Source organism: Periophthalmus magnuspinnatus, chromosome 13 (genome assembly GCF_009829125.3).
Source record: "Periophthalmus magnuspinnatus isolate fPerMag1 chromosome 13, fPerMag1.2.pri, whole genome shotgun sequence".
NCBI classification, from domain to species: domain Eukaryota; kingdom Metazoa; phylum Chordata; class Actinopteri; order Gobiiformes; family Gobiidae; genus Periophthalmus; species Periophthalmus magnuspinnatus.
This window is the reverse complement of record NC_047138.1, coordinates 10,016,566-10,032,467: the sequence shown is the minus strand read 5'-3', so window position 1 is coordinate 10,032,467 and position 15,902 is coordinate 10,016,566. Positions and strand designations below refer to the sequence as shown.

Genomic DNA, 15,902 nt, shown 5'->3' with positions numbered 1-15,902 from the left:
GCTACAGTAGTGAAATCACACCCTTTCACGTGCCTTTCATCACCTGCAAATTACTCGAAAGAGCAGCCTCTCGTCGGCGTAAAGTGCACATATCTCTGCGCGCGGTGCATATAGAAGGGGACGCACGTCTCCAGCGGGGTCTCAAGCTGATGTATCCCCGCCTTGAATGTGCTCACTTCTTTTCTACAGTGGCCTCACTCTCCAGTCTCCGTCATTAGGCAAGGTAACTCCGCGCGTAACGCTCCAGAGGAACTGCTATACGCGGAGCAACCAATCCAGCGCTTGCTCCTCTCTCCGCCGCTCAGCTGAAGGCTTTCACATGGGAAGCGAGAGCACAGTTTGTCCAGTGTTATTTTTCATGTATTTTACAGCTGAATAAATGACTCGCACCCGGGCAGCTGTAAACTGGAAAGACTCAATGATGGACCAAGCCAATGACGGATACAGTGGAAAATAGGCTTCGGTGGATACTTTTGGATTTAACAGTGCTTGACAGTAAAAACAAAGATTTGCTCAAACTTATGGCGTGAAGGTAAGACTAATTTTGTTTTAATGCCACACACAAACTTCTATTATTTTTCAAGCTTAAAATGCGGTAGCCTATAGAATCAGAGCCGGCATTGATTGTAGCCTCCCAAGAGGTTGGATTAAAAGCACAACACAGACGTCCCCAGCTGTTTTCCTGACAAAGGACTCGTCTTGTTCCAAGGTGTATTAGACGTACATCCAGTAATATAACTTTAAAGATAAATCTGTCCATGTGATTTAAACCACTTCATTGTTTTTTTAGTGACTGTAGCCAGATTGATAGATTCTCATTATATTGATCCTTGCCAGTGTTACAAATACTAAACAAAATAATGGCACATCCGTCTGCTACAAGCCAGAGCGTTTCTCCCAGGAGCTGACTTGGGATCTGTTTGTGCGCAATTAGTGGCCCTACTTTCCTCCGGAGGTTTGGCTTCCACGACACAGCGTTTTGTGCAGGGCAGGTGACTGCTGCAGCTGTGCTACTATTCACCGTCCCGTGTCTCATCCACGCTGTGAGCATCTCGGAACAAGTTGACACGCCGTTCTGGAGAGAGGGCGTGAGGAAACAACTCCAGCCCCGACGTCTCTGCATAACCTTAAAGACTTTACATGTGCTGTTATTTGAGCTTAATGCACTGGAGCAGCCTATTTCATTTATTGATGAGTTGGAGCGTTAAAGACGCGTTTTAAAGTATGTGCCACCATGTGTTATTTTCTGCCGTCTACTTAGGGCAAAAGGTTTTCTCATATATGCATTTATGCTTCTCGTAGTGGTTCTCTATTATTTGGTAAAATATCTACACAGAATAAAGCATTATTTAGATTTTTGCAATATTCCAAAAAGTGAGGCTGACTGGAGTTTATACTGTCTAGTTGCCAAAATACAGCATTGGCACTGCACCAATGGAACGATATTGTTAAAATGAGATTTGTCCAGGATTATTGTGTAAATTGGTAAGCAAGTGTGACATTTGCACCTAGGTCACAACACCTGCTGGCTACAGTAGAAATGCCCTTAAAACCTTTTTGCTTATGCCAAGTCCACTAAATGAAAACTGAATGTAATCCATGTAAGGCTCAGAGATGAGGTGTTGGCATTGTTTGCTCCCTGTGTCCAGTTGCGCTGCTCCGTGTGGATAATACACCTTCATAACCATGAGGTGTGTGGCTCATTTATGTCAGAGATCCTGATGCATTGCTTATCAGGCCTGCTGTTTGACGCAAACCTTGGTGTGTTCACAATATGGGGTATTTATTAACACATATTATCTCATCATGATTTGAAAAAAAAAAGCCAATGTCTGGTGTTAGAGAGACTAGAATCCCTGTATTGGCACAGGAGTGGTTTCAGGACTAATCACTTAATGCAGCTTCTCAATACTGACATTTAAATTCAACACACTGCTCCCATGACAATTGACATACATTTAACAAAAACAACCGGGTCCCTGCTCTGGGCCCGTGTAATTCAATTAAACAGCAATGGCCCATGACTCTTGCAGAGTTGTGTGATATACAGTTTAATAACATATAATGTTCAAGATACATTTCCATTTACTGGGATGTGCTATGGCTTTGCTCGATGTGCAACTATGACAACTATTTATTGAGCAGTTTGTGCTCCTCTGGTTTCTCTCACAGTTCCTCCCACTATTACATGAATTACATGTGAATTATAGTGAATGAATGTACCCCCCATGGCCCGAAACAGAAGGAACTGCTTTTCTAAGACCTGTTGTGCTTGTGTCTGCCCTATGGCTATAATCTATCACACCCGTGGATCATTATGTTATAATTTCCACAATTTAAATCGCAATATTCACCTAAACAACGTAATAAAAAAAATAAATAAGTCCACTGAAGTCCACGTTAGAAATCTGCACTGCCCAGTGGGAGCTGACGATGCTGTAAACATCATCACAACAAAGAGACGACACCTCTGATGGATAGTTGCAGATCATGCTAGCGATCACAGGATTTTTTTTTCATTTGTACCAAAATGACTTTGCAACACTGCTGAATCCTGCTTAAATCACTGATAAAAAAAATTAAATTGAAGCATGAAGTACAGAGCAGTGGGCGTATGTCGGTGCTGGTGAAAATGGGGATTGATCGGCAATATGGTGTCTTGAAAATAAGCGCTTAAATTGCTCAAACATGCACGAATCACTCCAAATACAACTTTGGGTGAGTAAATGTTAAAGGAAACAACTATAACATGGTTAAAAGGTCTGAAAAGTTGATTTTGCATAATAGGTCTGCTTTAAACATTTTTAACTCTTAATTATTTGGATAATGAAACTATAAAGATGTTACTAAAGGTTTAATGTCATGTAAAGAACATTTTAGAGAATACTGCAATAAATAACAGTACTATGATGTGACTAGTGTGATGATATGACATTGACCCCCTCACAGAATAGGGTTATTTATGAAACATTCTCTAGAAAAGTTTAGAAACTCAAGAATGTGTATTGTGTTACCTAACATATATTGTAAATAATATTCGCAAGTCATCATCCAATTCATGGCAATTTTCATTGTGCTTTGAGGGTTCACTGAAAAAAAGATGTAAATGAGATCTTTTTTCACCTTGTTAGAACTAATAGTCACAAAAGCTAACTGCAGAATTGTTTGACCTTTGGACCTAGTCAAAGCTTAGTTGTAAATTAATTGTAATTCTTGCAGATCTAAGCTGTCAACAAAGATTAGCAACCTGACAGCAGCGTTTGCAAATAATATTTCACAAATATTGCATAACGCCTTGAGCGTGACAGTCCATTAAAATGTACTCTATAATGTGTGTTACTCAAAGTATGGCATTCATGTGGTCCCGGCAGCTCCATTGTTTTTTGACAAGTAAATCATTTAATTGTATTGAATGTCTGCGCATGTATCCGACTGGCCTAGATTCTCTCACTCCTGAAACCCATTCCGTGGCATGTCAAATACGTCAACACTCCAGGGACCAGCACCATCACATGAAAAAGATGGAGGAGCCAATTAGGGCCAAAAGCCAATAGTAGATCCGGATATGATCTGGATATGCACTAGGTTACAGTTATAGTTAGTGCTATGACTCCTGTCAGCTTGTTGGTTTGTCTATACATTAATCCTGTGTATCCAGGCCATATATTGATTCATAATGGTTCAATTCAATAGTGCATAATGCAACAGAAATAATTATACCCTATAGCTGAGGTATAAGAGCCAGCAGGCACACTTTTACCCTTATTATAGTCCACATATATGTATATGTTTCTGCTGCAGGCTTAATACCAACAGTATTGGTTATCAAAGCTGAGACTAAAGTCAATGCATGAAATTGAGAATCCTGCCATCTTGGATTTCATCCCATTTGTTTCCTTACCTCAGAAACAACAGGAAGTCATAAGTCAAGCTTTGCATGATTTTCTGTCACCCTGAACCAAATTGAAGCAAAGCAATGCATGAACATCTGGTATGTCTCTGTTGTCAGTCCTTTAGCCATTGACTGGTTAAAACCACCACATGCCCAAGCTTATGATGAATTAGATGTCATATTACCTAAACCCTGCTATAAATAGATTTGAAGGAAATGTAGGCATACAAGACCACAGGGCCATATACAAACATGGCTCTACTCCCAAGAGAGCTGTAGCAGCCAAAGGGTGTACAATTAGTTCTGCCTTCTACAAGCAGCTAAGTGAAAGTGATTGGACAAAACCTATGTGAAGTGAAAACCTCTTTGGATAGCAACTATCTTAATTGGGGCAGTGGCTTTCTTGGTGTGTGTTTGATCAAAGGTAAAGTAACTCTGAATGTATAGTAAGTCCAAGGAACAGCAGGTGTCAGGGTGAATGGGTAGACAATGACTGACGGGAACTGATAGAGAAAAGAAGGTGGATTAATCACAAATGCTCTCTGAGCGAAGAAGCAGTTTGTTCCAGTGATATAGTATGTACTGCTCAGTCAGAAGAATGCACTGATAAGTTAAAAATGTGTCTATTGTGAAGTGTTCCCTGCAGTCTGGAGCACCAGCCCAGCTCCAGCAGATGGTGGCTGACACAAAGGCCCCTCAGGTGCAAAAAGAAACATTATTTACATGGCTTATTGTGCACTTCATGTGAAACTCCCCTTTGCACTGACAACCTTTTCAAGCCAAGCACATAAGAACAAAGATTTGGTGGGCTGATGCTTTGGTTTTGGCATGACATGACACCCATGTCACTTTAAACATGTTCTTTTGTTGTTGCTGTGTCAAGTGGCGAATGGAGTTGGGCGTAACACTAACGCTAACATCATTTATGTGCCATCTTTCCTGAGATTTCCTTTAAAACCCTGCTGTTTAGTGAACAAAGCCAGCACAAGTCTGTTTGTTTGTATGACCTTTTAAGACCCAGCTGTGATCACGTCTGAAATCAAAGATTTTTCAAGTCATCCTCATTATTGTAGAAATATTAAAAAGCAATAAATGGAATTGTGTGTTAAATTAGGTTCAACTATATGTATTTTAAAAGTAATTTATTTGCTGGTTTCATTTACTACAGTACTATGTGGGACACCAGGATTATAGAAAGCAGCATACATGAGCATATGAGTATGGAGAGAGTAAGTGATGGCACATGCTGTGACAACCATTCAAAGCCTATCGTCTCTGAGTATCTAATGTGTGTTGTGTCATGTTGTATGTTGGTATGTCAGTATAGATACTGCTGTGTTGTCTGCCCACTCCAACCTACTGCACAAGAACATGGAGCAGCCAAGCATGAGCTACCTGCCCCGTGTGGCGCAGGAGGTCAGAGCACGGAATGTCAGGTCACCTCCCGTTTTACAGTCATTTAGAGTGGTCGACTCCAGCTAAGCATAAGCATAAAAATGTGATTTTGCAAATGTCAACATCTGCTGATGTTCTCCTTTATGGAAAGATCCATACATTTTAATCATCATAATCTTTACACAGTAAATTTAATTAATACTTTGTTCAAGCATCTAGTTTGACCCATAAAAGAAGCATTTTTGCTATAGAGCAGTGTGCAGTTAACAGCGAATGCAAAATGACGTGTTGGTGGTTTTTGTTGTCATCACTAATCCATCTTGCTATGACCTTTTACGGGAGTTACAATTCTCCTCTGAGCTGTGCTGGTTTCCTGAAGAAAATGTCCAAAACATACATTTAAACAGTAAAAATGTTGAATCTAAAAACAATTCTAAACTCTAATAAAATATCAGACATTATTTAGCCTTATACTTCTATGTAAAAAACACAGGGACGTTGACCATCAAATAGACAGCAGAGTGTGTGAGACATGAGTGATCATGTAATGCCTGTTCTGTGTCAAATAGAAGGAGGAATGGTGACCACAGTGATCAATTTTATGTGGGGGAGGAGGCTGCTTCACTGCTGTGTTGTTCATGTCCAATGTTCTGATGTGATGCACCTTTGAGTAATAGTCAGGCTACACACTGTGGCCTTGCCTTGGTCTATCTATGTCTTTGTTACTATTTGGCTTCATACCATGAATTGGAGTGATGGTAGAGCATTGATATATAAGACACAACAAAATACACAGTATTTCTGAAATGCCAAGGGGACTAGTGGAAAATTTAACAGTGGATGGTATAGAAATAAAATGATGTACATGTACTTTTTTTCCCAGATGCCTCAGGAATTGTCTTATATTGCATATATCATTTTCAGAGGCGTGGGAAAAGAATGAGGGAAAAGGCAAACCAATGCAGTTAGTTGTTTTTTTCTGTCCACACATATTAGGTGTTATACACAGATAGTTTTGGTGTGAAGACCTCACCAGAGACAGGTCCAGTTGGAAGGAAGGAGTATTCTTACATCCGAGTAGAAACTATTGAGATCTGTCAACAGCCTTGTCCTTTCTCTGGGCAGATGCCAGTCAGTGTTATGTCACCATTTAAATATATGTAATAGCAGAACTTGGCCTAGCACTAACCTTTGTATCATACTGTATCAATAACGTAGATGGATAGCTGAAGAGCACGGCCGGCGGGTTTTTGTTTTCATGGATGATGTATTTGGCTTTTATTTGGCCTTTTATGTCCCTTCCTTCCTCTCAGTGTGACTTGTCTTGGGGGTGCCTGGCTGTTGTCCAGTAATTCATTTGTTTTCACCTCTTCCTGACAGGGAAAAGTCTCTTGAAAATGTGCTGCTGTTGCAATGATACAGGTTATTGCATGCGTCAGTCAAATAAATGACCCTCCAAATCTACGATGCTAATACCCCCCCACCATGATATTAAAGCTATGTGATATGAGCTGTCATTTTAAAATGTCAGAGCATTCACTTGAGCTAAGCTCAATTACATTTAGTTAATTTAGTTTAGTTAAGTATTTTGTTGAACAGAAAAAAGCAAATCTGCATGTTCCACTTTTGGATGTTAATAACCCTGTGGTCATGTTTTAGAGAGGAGACATAATGGTGGCCACGTTTCAAGAAAATCGGTGGTGATGATAAGTACAGAGAAAAGCAGTGATAATTGCAACACCTAGATAACGACACCATAATTGCTACTTTGAGCCGGCAGGTTTATTTTGAGCACAGTAAAAGTCATAGCCGCTACCACCTCCACACAAAGCATGCAGAAATTAGCTGTGTGCCGGTGACAAGTAGGCTTCTGCCTTCTTACAAGAAAGCCCTGTTTTCCAGAAAGGGGAACTCACAAGATAGTCATTGACTTTGCCTGCTTCAATGATTTTGACCCACAAACTAAAAGGGATTTAGCAAATAGAAAACTAATTAGGGTGAAGGCTATCAAGGAGTCGAATCACACCCTTTGACAATATTGATGGACTGGTATCAGCTGCAATTCGGCTGCTCCTGTGGGCTGGGCTTTAACTCTACTGGAGAAATAGTGAGAAGACTGTCTCTTATTGCCTCGAGTCTCTATTACTCCATGGTGTAAACCAAGGACAAGACCAAAATATAATACAATCTATAAAAGATGGAATTAAAACAAATTCATTATGTTGATAGCTTAAAATTTTAGACAAACCCTAAGAAACAGATAAGACACTGTCCCTATCTCCCAATGTAGAAAGAATGCAATGTTTTAGAAAGAAAAGGCAAGAAAAGGCATTATTTATGGGAAGACTTTAATTAGCCAGAAAGCGCTGCCTTGAGACTTTAGGCACAATCTTGTAAAAACAAATATGCAGTGTATTATATTCCTACAATAAACAATGACACCATTGTTTCCTTAATGTAATTTCCTGAAAATGTCTCAAAAACTGTTCAAGTTCCTGCTACACTGTGAGTAAAAACGTCAAATTTGCACCTTTCAAAAATAGTCCTTTGGGAAATTGGATTCCTTTCATGACAGATTGTTTTGTGATTAAACGGACTTTGTAGGAGAAACCACATGTTTGTTGCATCATTTAATGCACTGATGACTGCATTGTGCTTGAACAGTAGAGCCAGCACTAACAGCACAATGAGCAGACTCATGTCAATTGCCATGCCACTCATGTCAAAGTGTTATTTTGGTGACTGAAGAATCCACTGCTATTAAGAAACCTGTTGAAAACTAAAATTAAAGAGCAGCCACAATTCAAGGGGGCAAGTCACGGGGATATTCTGGGACAGACACAACAGTAAAAGATGAATGCAGTCAAAATAAGATGAATTCATCATTTATTATAATAACTAGATGAAATTAGAGGGCAGAATGGCACATTATTTCCAGTGTAGGGCAAAATTTTTACAGTATATTGACAAATGACATATTTTTTACAGTGATGCTTGGTTGGTGAGGTCAAAGAGCAAGATCTCACAAGTCCACAGAAAAATTCTGAAAATGGTTTGATGCTACAATACAAATCCAGTCTAGTCAGATAAAGCCTCCCGCCTTAGATTGGAGCCGAGGTCACCGGGGACTAAGATGATCTGGTTAGATGTGAGACCAAGGGAGACAGGGGTCAGGCTATTTAAGGATTACATGCAGGACAGGTCAACTGCTCACAGTGGAATAGTAGGGGTTAGCGAGAAGAATACAGCAGGAAGTTTACATCAATTATGTAGACCAAGAAACAGTCAACTAATAATACATGATATGCTTAATTTCACACATGAATATGAATGAATATACTGGGAAGTAAATGAGCCAGTCTGCAAACATGAATATGCTTCTTTGACATAATGAGAGGCACAGTTATCTGCTTGATCATCTTTATTAAAATTAGGAGCCAAACAGTAGGTACTAATTTCCTAATTCAATTGCCCTTCAGTTTTGTCAGTGTGTTGTTTGGCCTAGACACACTAAAGGAATAACAAAGGCAACAATACGTGAAGTGCTGCACATACAATTAGCAATTATGAATATTGTTATTTAAAAATATGACAAACTATACAAGTCAATAAGAACCACAGAAATTAGCTCAAGCTTAACTGACTCAAAAAAAGTGACTAAGCCACTGTCAAAGGGCTAATTAAAATCTGTTTTATTTTGCTCATGGTAAATGACCGTACTGACCTAAAAGAGGAAATTGCATCTGTGCTGGCCTACTTCATCAGAGGTATAATACTCCCTACAACAAGAGCATAACTAGGCTAGACTGAACTTGATTAGACTGGAGTAGACTGGAATGGACAAGACTAGGTTTCATGTCTCCAGTTCCCATACTGATTATAAATTCTCTTGGGTTGCTTCAGTTTATTCTACAACAGAAATTCTCCAAAATTGCAGATTTTTTTGCATGGAAAGCAGCAGATTTTTTGACATATTAGAACTTTACCTGGAGTAACTGCAAATAAATACACAGCTTTAGGCAATGCAGGATTACTGGATCACAATGCATGAATCACAACTTTGAGTAAATTATCATTGATAAAGGTTAATTACCTATTCTTTGTGTCAGACGGCGTGTTTACCTGCTTTGCTTGTTTCAGCTACTTCCTGTAGCATTCCTCAGAAGCATCATAGTGTCTTGTAGGCCACTTTACTTACTAGACGAAACACAAAAACACACACAATACCAAAAAAACCTGTATCAATCACACTGCCATACATCAGGGGTGTGACAGAATGTATATAGAGAGCCACAAGGAAACACAACATCACTACATGGGTCAAACCACATACAGAACTCAGACAATTATTAGAAAAAAGGACAGAATACAACCAGAACATAAATATACGAGATACCATGTATATCATGCAAGATATGTAGGGGAAACAGGAAGACCGCTGGGAACACGAAGAAAAAAAAAAACATCAAAAAGAGTATGAAAAAAAAAACAGCGAACAGACAAATGAGCCAGAAAAGAACAAACAGAGCAGGAAAATCTGAAATCATCCATATCTGACCACTGCAAGAGACAAAACCACATTATGGACTAACAATGCCAAGGTCATTCATGCTGAAAGCAACAAACAAACACCACCACTGGATCAGAGAGGCCATCGAGATTTGCAAACGAGGTCCAAAGAGCATAAATCATGATGAGGGAGCGTACACCTTATCACACATATGGGATGCAGGCCTGGAGGAGGTATCAGACAGTAGGGGAAGTAAGCTTCCCCTACTGTCTGTCAAAACCAAGTAAAGCAGCCTACAAGACACATCACTACACCATCACACGGCACTTTTGAGGAGGGCTGCAAGTAAACAAACGTTCCTGTCTAACAAAAAGAATGATTCTAAGTTTGAGTCTAAATGACGAGGGAACACTGTAATACCGTGGTTAAAAGCTCATTTTTGCATAATCCATTTTAGAAAATAAATTGGGAAAATGCATCTGTTATTGAAATATGAGCAGGGCCTCCGTGGAGATGCTTAGTCACCAACTGCACTAATATGTCTGAAAATATGTAAACACCAGTAAACAATGAGACAGGCTCCTGGATATAAAAACAAGAACAAAGACCAAAAGAATGCATTACTTTCAGACTAACAACTTATTTTATGTAAATGCTTGAGAAATCAGATAGTAGATATAAAACGTATCAAGATCTTAGTCTTACAAACATGTTCGTCAATTCTGTAAAAAGAACAAACCCATATATATAAGATAAGTACATTTATGAGTATATCCAGGCCATTCTTATAGACTGGGGTAAGTGGAGCAGTGAGGCGGGGAGTCGGGGATTGTGACGAGTCTCCTATTTTAAGGCTGCTTTTGTGAAGGGGAAGCTGTAGGACACATTGTAATCTATTGAAATGCCTCCAGGATGGTTATATTTGGGGGAAACCTTGAATGTCCAGATGATTTGTGTTAACTATCTTGGCGTATGAGCAGACAGATGGTGTGGATACAGACACCAGAATGGGGGAACTTCACTGGGTAAAGAACCCTGGTGGTTAACTAAAATTAGGAAAGGTTCAATCTGGTTAATTAGGGCTTTGTGAGGACAAGTTGTTTTTGTGAAGAATGGGAACAGTTCAATGAACAAAACCAAAATCGGATCGCAAAGATGGATGCAAGTTTACATGTGAAAACATTCCCAAACCTGGATATTAAGATCAATCAAGATGCCCTACCTCTTTCTGCGGTTGTGAAATAGCATAACGATCACTCAAGTTTTTATAGATGTCAGATTTTAGAAGTTTTTCAATGCAAGAATCACCTACATACAGGTTTGTATGTGGCCATGTGAATCAAAACATAGCATAATAACAGCAGAGGGGGAATACTGAAGGGGTTTTTAATGTTTTATACGGACTTATATACTTATTCGTTTTGTTCGATTTTTTTTGTTTGTTTTGTATTTCGAACAGGGCACCCATGAAAAAGAGAATTTAAGTGCTCTCTTTGGGCCTCCCTATATATATAAAGAAAGAAAGAAAAAAAGAAAAAATCTGGGTCCTGGGTACAAATCATCCTGGGCCCCTCCTTGAAAACTGAAAACAGTACCCTTTACCCCCCGAGTCCGATGCCCCTGCTAATAATTGAGGTTTTTCAACCTCAGAGTCTAGTGTGGGACAGTTCCTAAACAGAAAAACAAACAACATGACAGTGAGAAGCAAAATATAGAACACTCAGCCATGAAAGTGCCATGGGGGTGACAGGAGTGTAAGAATGACGCAGGTGACTTTAAAAAAAAAAAAAAAAAACGTCCTTCAGTAATATAAGTGAAACCAGGTCAGTAGAATGCATTTGATACAGTATTATTTTCCAAATCCTGTATCAGACCTGGAATCACCCCGTAGTTTACTTTCCTGTGACTCCAGACTTCATCTAGTGGCACAATGACAATAATGCAACATTCTTTTCCAGCTAGTTGGTTTAATACCGTTTATGGTTGGGACATAATTAGTATTCAGAGCTGTTTTGTTTTTGTTTTGGGTCATGGGGCACAGACAAAGTATTGAACATAAAATCATTGCCAAGTAGAGGTCGCAACAGTAATCACAAATGGCACTTTAATGTTGATTTATTGGCAAGCAGGGATATTAGTTACCTTTGTTTGTAAGCAGCACAAGGCAATGTTGAGAGGAGAGTACTGTAAATAAAAGGAAGCACGATGGACAAATAAATGAGAGTAGACAGGGCAGGGCCTCTGTAAGCCATATACAAATACTGGTGCCCCTGAGGAGTGCTTACACTTCCAACAGCCCCACCTACACCCTGCCTCCTCACCACCAGATCCTCTATGCACACAAACTTCACTGTGACTTTGTATGCAACTTCTTATTTACGCTGCAGTCAGAGGCTCAGGAGTGCTTATCCTAACCTGTAGTTGTTTCCAGTTAATCCTGTTTGAAATTCAACTTCTCGAGACGGCGGTGTGAGCATGTCATGCTCCAGTTCATTATTTTTTGTAAATGCATAAAAAAAAATTATGTATGTATGAAAAAAGAAACTGAGTTAGTAAATAGGAATGCATCACATAGTGTGACATACACATCCAACAGCAGGCTACAGCACACTGGACATCTAGATTGTAAGTGTAACAACTGTAACACTTTGACTATCAGAGATTCCCGGTTTAGTATCTTTATCATCCATCCCCACCTCTTTGTATAAGCTATTTTCAGTACTAATGGCTAATGCATGATGTTTAATTCATAAGATGCATGTGCAGATTCACTGCTGTGACCTCTGTGACACACACAACCACACAGCACATAAGATACCATGTTGTTTATGTCTCTGAACAGGGAAGCAGGAAAGCCTCTCTTATTTGCCCATGGCATACTGGACACTTATATCGTCAGTCGTAAAGATCAACTCAGCTTATGCAGTTGCATGGCAGCTTCCATGGTGACTGTGCTGCACACAGAATACCTTGAGACTCTGTCTTACTTGAGAATCCAATTTCTCATGAGAACAAATCACTCATGTCACCTCATAGCCCTATAATCCTATGTTATGCATTTTAGCTTTGAACCATAAGACAGTATAATGTTGGCTTTGCATTTTTATTTTATTATTTTTTTGCAGATGTTTGAGTAATCCCCTAGATCATATTTATTTGGTCTCTTTCCTGAGACCGTGCACCCATCTCAAAACCCTTGGATTCATCTCATGGTAATCTAAGGTGGTCCCATGCTTTTGTAGACCATTTATCTTCAACAGATTCACTATGATTATTCCAGCACTCAGCTCAGCCCAGCTCACTTCAGCATTTTCAGGGTACTGTATTTTTCTCTTTTTATATTATCCACACTTGAGACAGACTCAGTTAGCAGTGGTGCCCTTTGTGGCAGTACACCTACTTCTTCGTCCTTAACTCAATTCAGCCTCAGTGACATTGAATGCAACTTCTCCTTATTAACTCTGCTGATGGTAGCTCACAAATGCTATTATGCCTTTTGTGACCGAGAGTCACTTCTTGCATTAATCCTGTTTGAAATTCACCTTTAGTTGGCCCTCACTATCATGTTAGGCATATTTTGTTTCCGACAATCATCTCATTCACAGTCAAGGCCAGCAATGAGCACTGTAAGCAGATCTTGAACTTCATCCAATTACTTGAGTGACATTCAGGTGCACCGGAGAATGGACCACACAGCCCTATTAGAAATGTGAAAGAGTGAGTGCAAACAAGTGCACGGAAGAAGTGTAATAAGTACCGCTGTAGTGAATGAGAACCACTGCACATGGCTGTGCCGATGCTCCTCCACTCCACTGTTCAGACAAAATTACAAACCAAGTCTATTTTCTTTTTTGTCAGTGTCTGATCAATCAGATTAACCTCCACAGTTCAGAACACTCCAGAAAGGAAAGAGAATGTGAACAGCATCTGGATTTACAAAGTAAATACACAATCTTTATCATCACATTACTTTTAATAGATGTTTTCACCAGTTGTTGCTTTGACAGTGCGGTTCAGTACACTGTTATGCCACTGAAACACAGTGATGTGAAAACTTTACTGGACTTGTTCACGCAACAGTTTGCCTGCGTGGTGGAGAAAAAAAAACACATTTAAACTGATGTGACATGATCTAAATACTGATATCATCTAAATCATGATTTGCACTCCTGCTTTTGTATACACATTTATTTAGTTTTTTTAAATGGAGACTTATTTCACAAACTCGGGGTCTCTGCACATGCTCTTCTTAAGTTCCTTGGGGCTAGCAGCCCTACATGGCGCAGCTGTGAAGAGATGAAACGCATCCAGTGAGCAAGAGTCTGCGCCCTCCGTCGGGGATGATTCAGCAGCGCAGCGGAACTGCATGATGTGGAATCAGCCCATGAACAGATACTGATGATTCTCACATTTTTACAGCAGTTATGCTGAATGAATAGTAAACAGAAAAGGATAATGTTTTCATTGAGGTCAAGAGCTCCTTTTGGCCCACATGGATTAAAAAACAGTAAAAGTTGGGTTTCTGGGTACAAATGTGCTGAGTGGATACGCTCTCTTTTCCCTATGTAACGCAGCTACGGCCAAGCCTGGATCAACACTTTTATGTGCAAACAGAAAAACAAACTGTACCTGAGCAGCACTTGGGAAAAAATTAATTTGCTTTGATATTTTGCATACAAGTTATATATGGCAGTTTCATGTTATAGAGAAGAAAGAAAAGAAGGTCAATACTTCCATAGTAATAGGTAAAATGAACCGTGTTAGTGCATGAAAAAGTCTAGATGAGGCAGCTGCTGATGTACTGAGGACTGAAACAGTGTAGGCATCTAGTGCAAAGATAGTTAGCTGTATTGAGATGGTACTACTTGGAAAACTAAAATGATTAGAGTAAGTAAAGGTGAGTGAGACATTATGAGCTTTTTCTTGTAATAACAGTGTTCCCTCATCATTAGCTTACTCACAGTTGTAATCCTGTACTATTCTAGGGTGTAGGATTAAAAAAGACACATTTTACAACAACAGAAAAAAGTAAATCCACTGCATACTATGGTAAAATGCCACTATGAAGAGGCAGGACTCTCAGTTGTACAGCTTTGAACAAGAAGTCAATGAGCCTGTTATTATTACTATTTTTACACTTTTTAGATCAATATTGCGGTTTACAGTGAAGGAAACGTAAAATAATGATTTATGTATGTTGTAGTTTAATGCTAAATACTTGTTTAAACACACAGAGGAGCACATCAGAACCAATCATGCCATTATGCCAAGTGTTTAGAGCTTACAAGAAGGAAGTTCACATGTTACCCAGTATTACTCAAACATCTGTGTGTGTAATGATTCTGATGAGGAAATAGTATGATTGAAGGTGTGGTGCTATGTTCAGGTACAAGTGGTCAAAATGTTATGCCTGATTTAGTCAAAATAATTACATAAAAATAAAGAAGTATATGTATATAGGGGCTGGCGATATTGATATGTTTTGGCTTATCTTTATAACTATATTCAGACCATATTTTGCACCAGAAATGTGATAAAAACATGACTGCAAATGCCTTGGTCAAGCACAAAATGTGAATGAAACATGACATTAACCACAAAAGGGCAGATTGGGAAATTAGGGAAATTACACTAGATATTTCTTTTTGAGGACATTTTTAAAACTTTAATTATAGACTGTACTATAGATATACTTGATGTTTAAGTTTCGCATATCTCCGAAACAACACCTGCAATCTGATCCATTTTTTATACCCCCCGCCTCTATATGACAGTATAGAGGGGGGGACGTATAGTCTTGCTTGCCTGCATATTGCCTCACGTCTAGTCAAGTGCTTCAGTGAGTTTAAAAAAATGCCAGTTTGGACCTGAAGGCAAAATAACAATTGAATAATATGACGCCAAAAGCCAAAGCACAAGGTGGTGATGAGAACCGTGAAAGCTAACCCCTTTTCCATGACGTGCACAAGTTCTTCCGATTTCATAGTATTGCAGTCCTGAAATACTGCATTGTCAGCCTCTCCGTAGTAATTACAAAAGATGACTTGCAAAGTTGAAAAGTGTGCAGTGAGTTTAAGTAAGAACACACATTTAAAGACAAGCGCC

At 39.3% G+C, this 15,902-nt stretch overlaps 1 protein-coding gene across 1 annotated transcript in view; it reads left to right on the top strand.

Moving 5' to 3' along the window:
• Nucleotides 1-422: 422 nt before the first annotated feature.
• Nucleotides 423-15,902, top strand: part of drd2a (dopamine receptor D2a) — a 29,891-nt gene continuing 14,411 nt past the window's right edge. The window contains exon 1 of the mRNA XM_033977665.2: nucleotides 423-532. The gene's annotated coding sequence lies outside the window, so the exon portion shown is untranslated. The remainder of the gene's footprint in view (nucleotides 533-15,902) is intronic.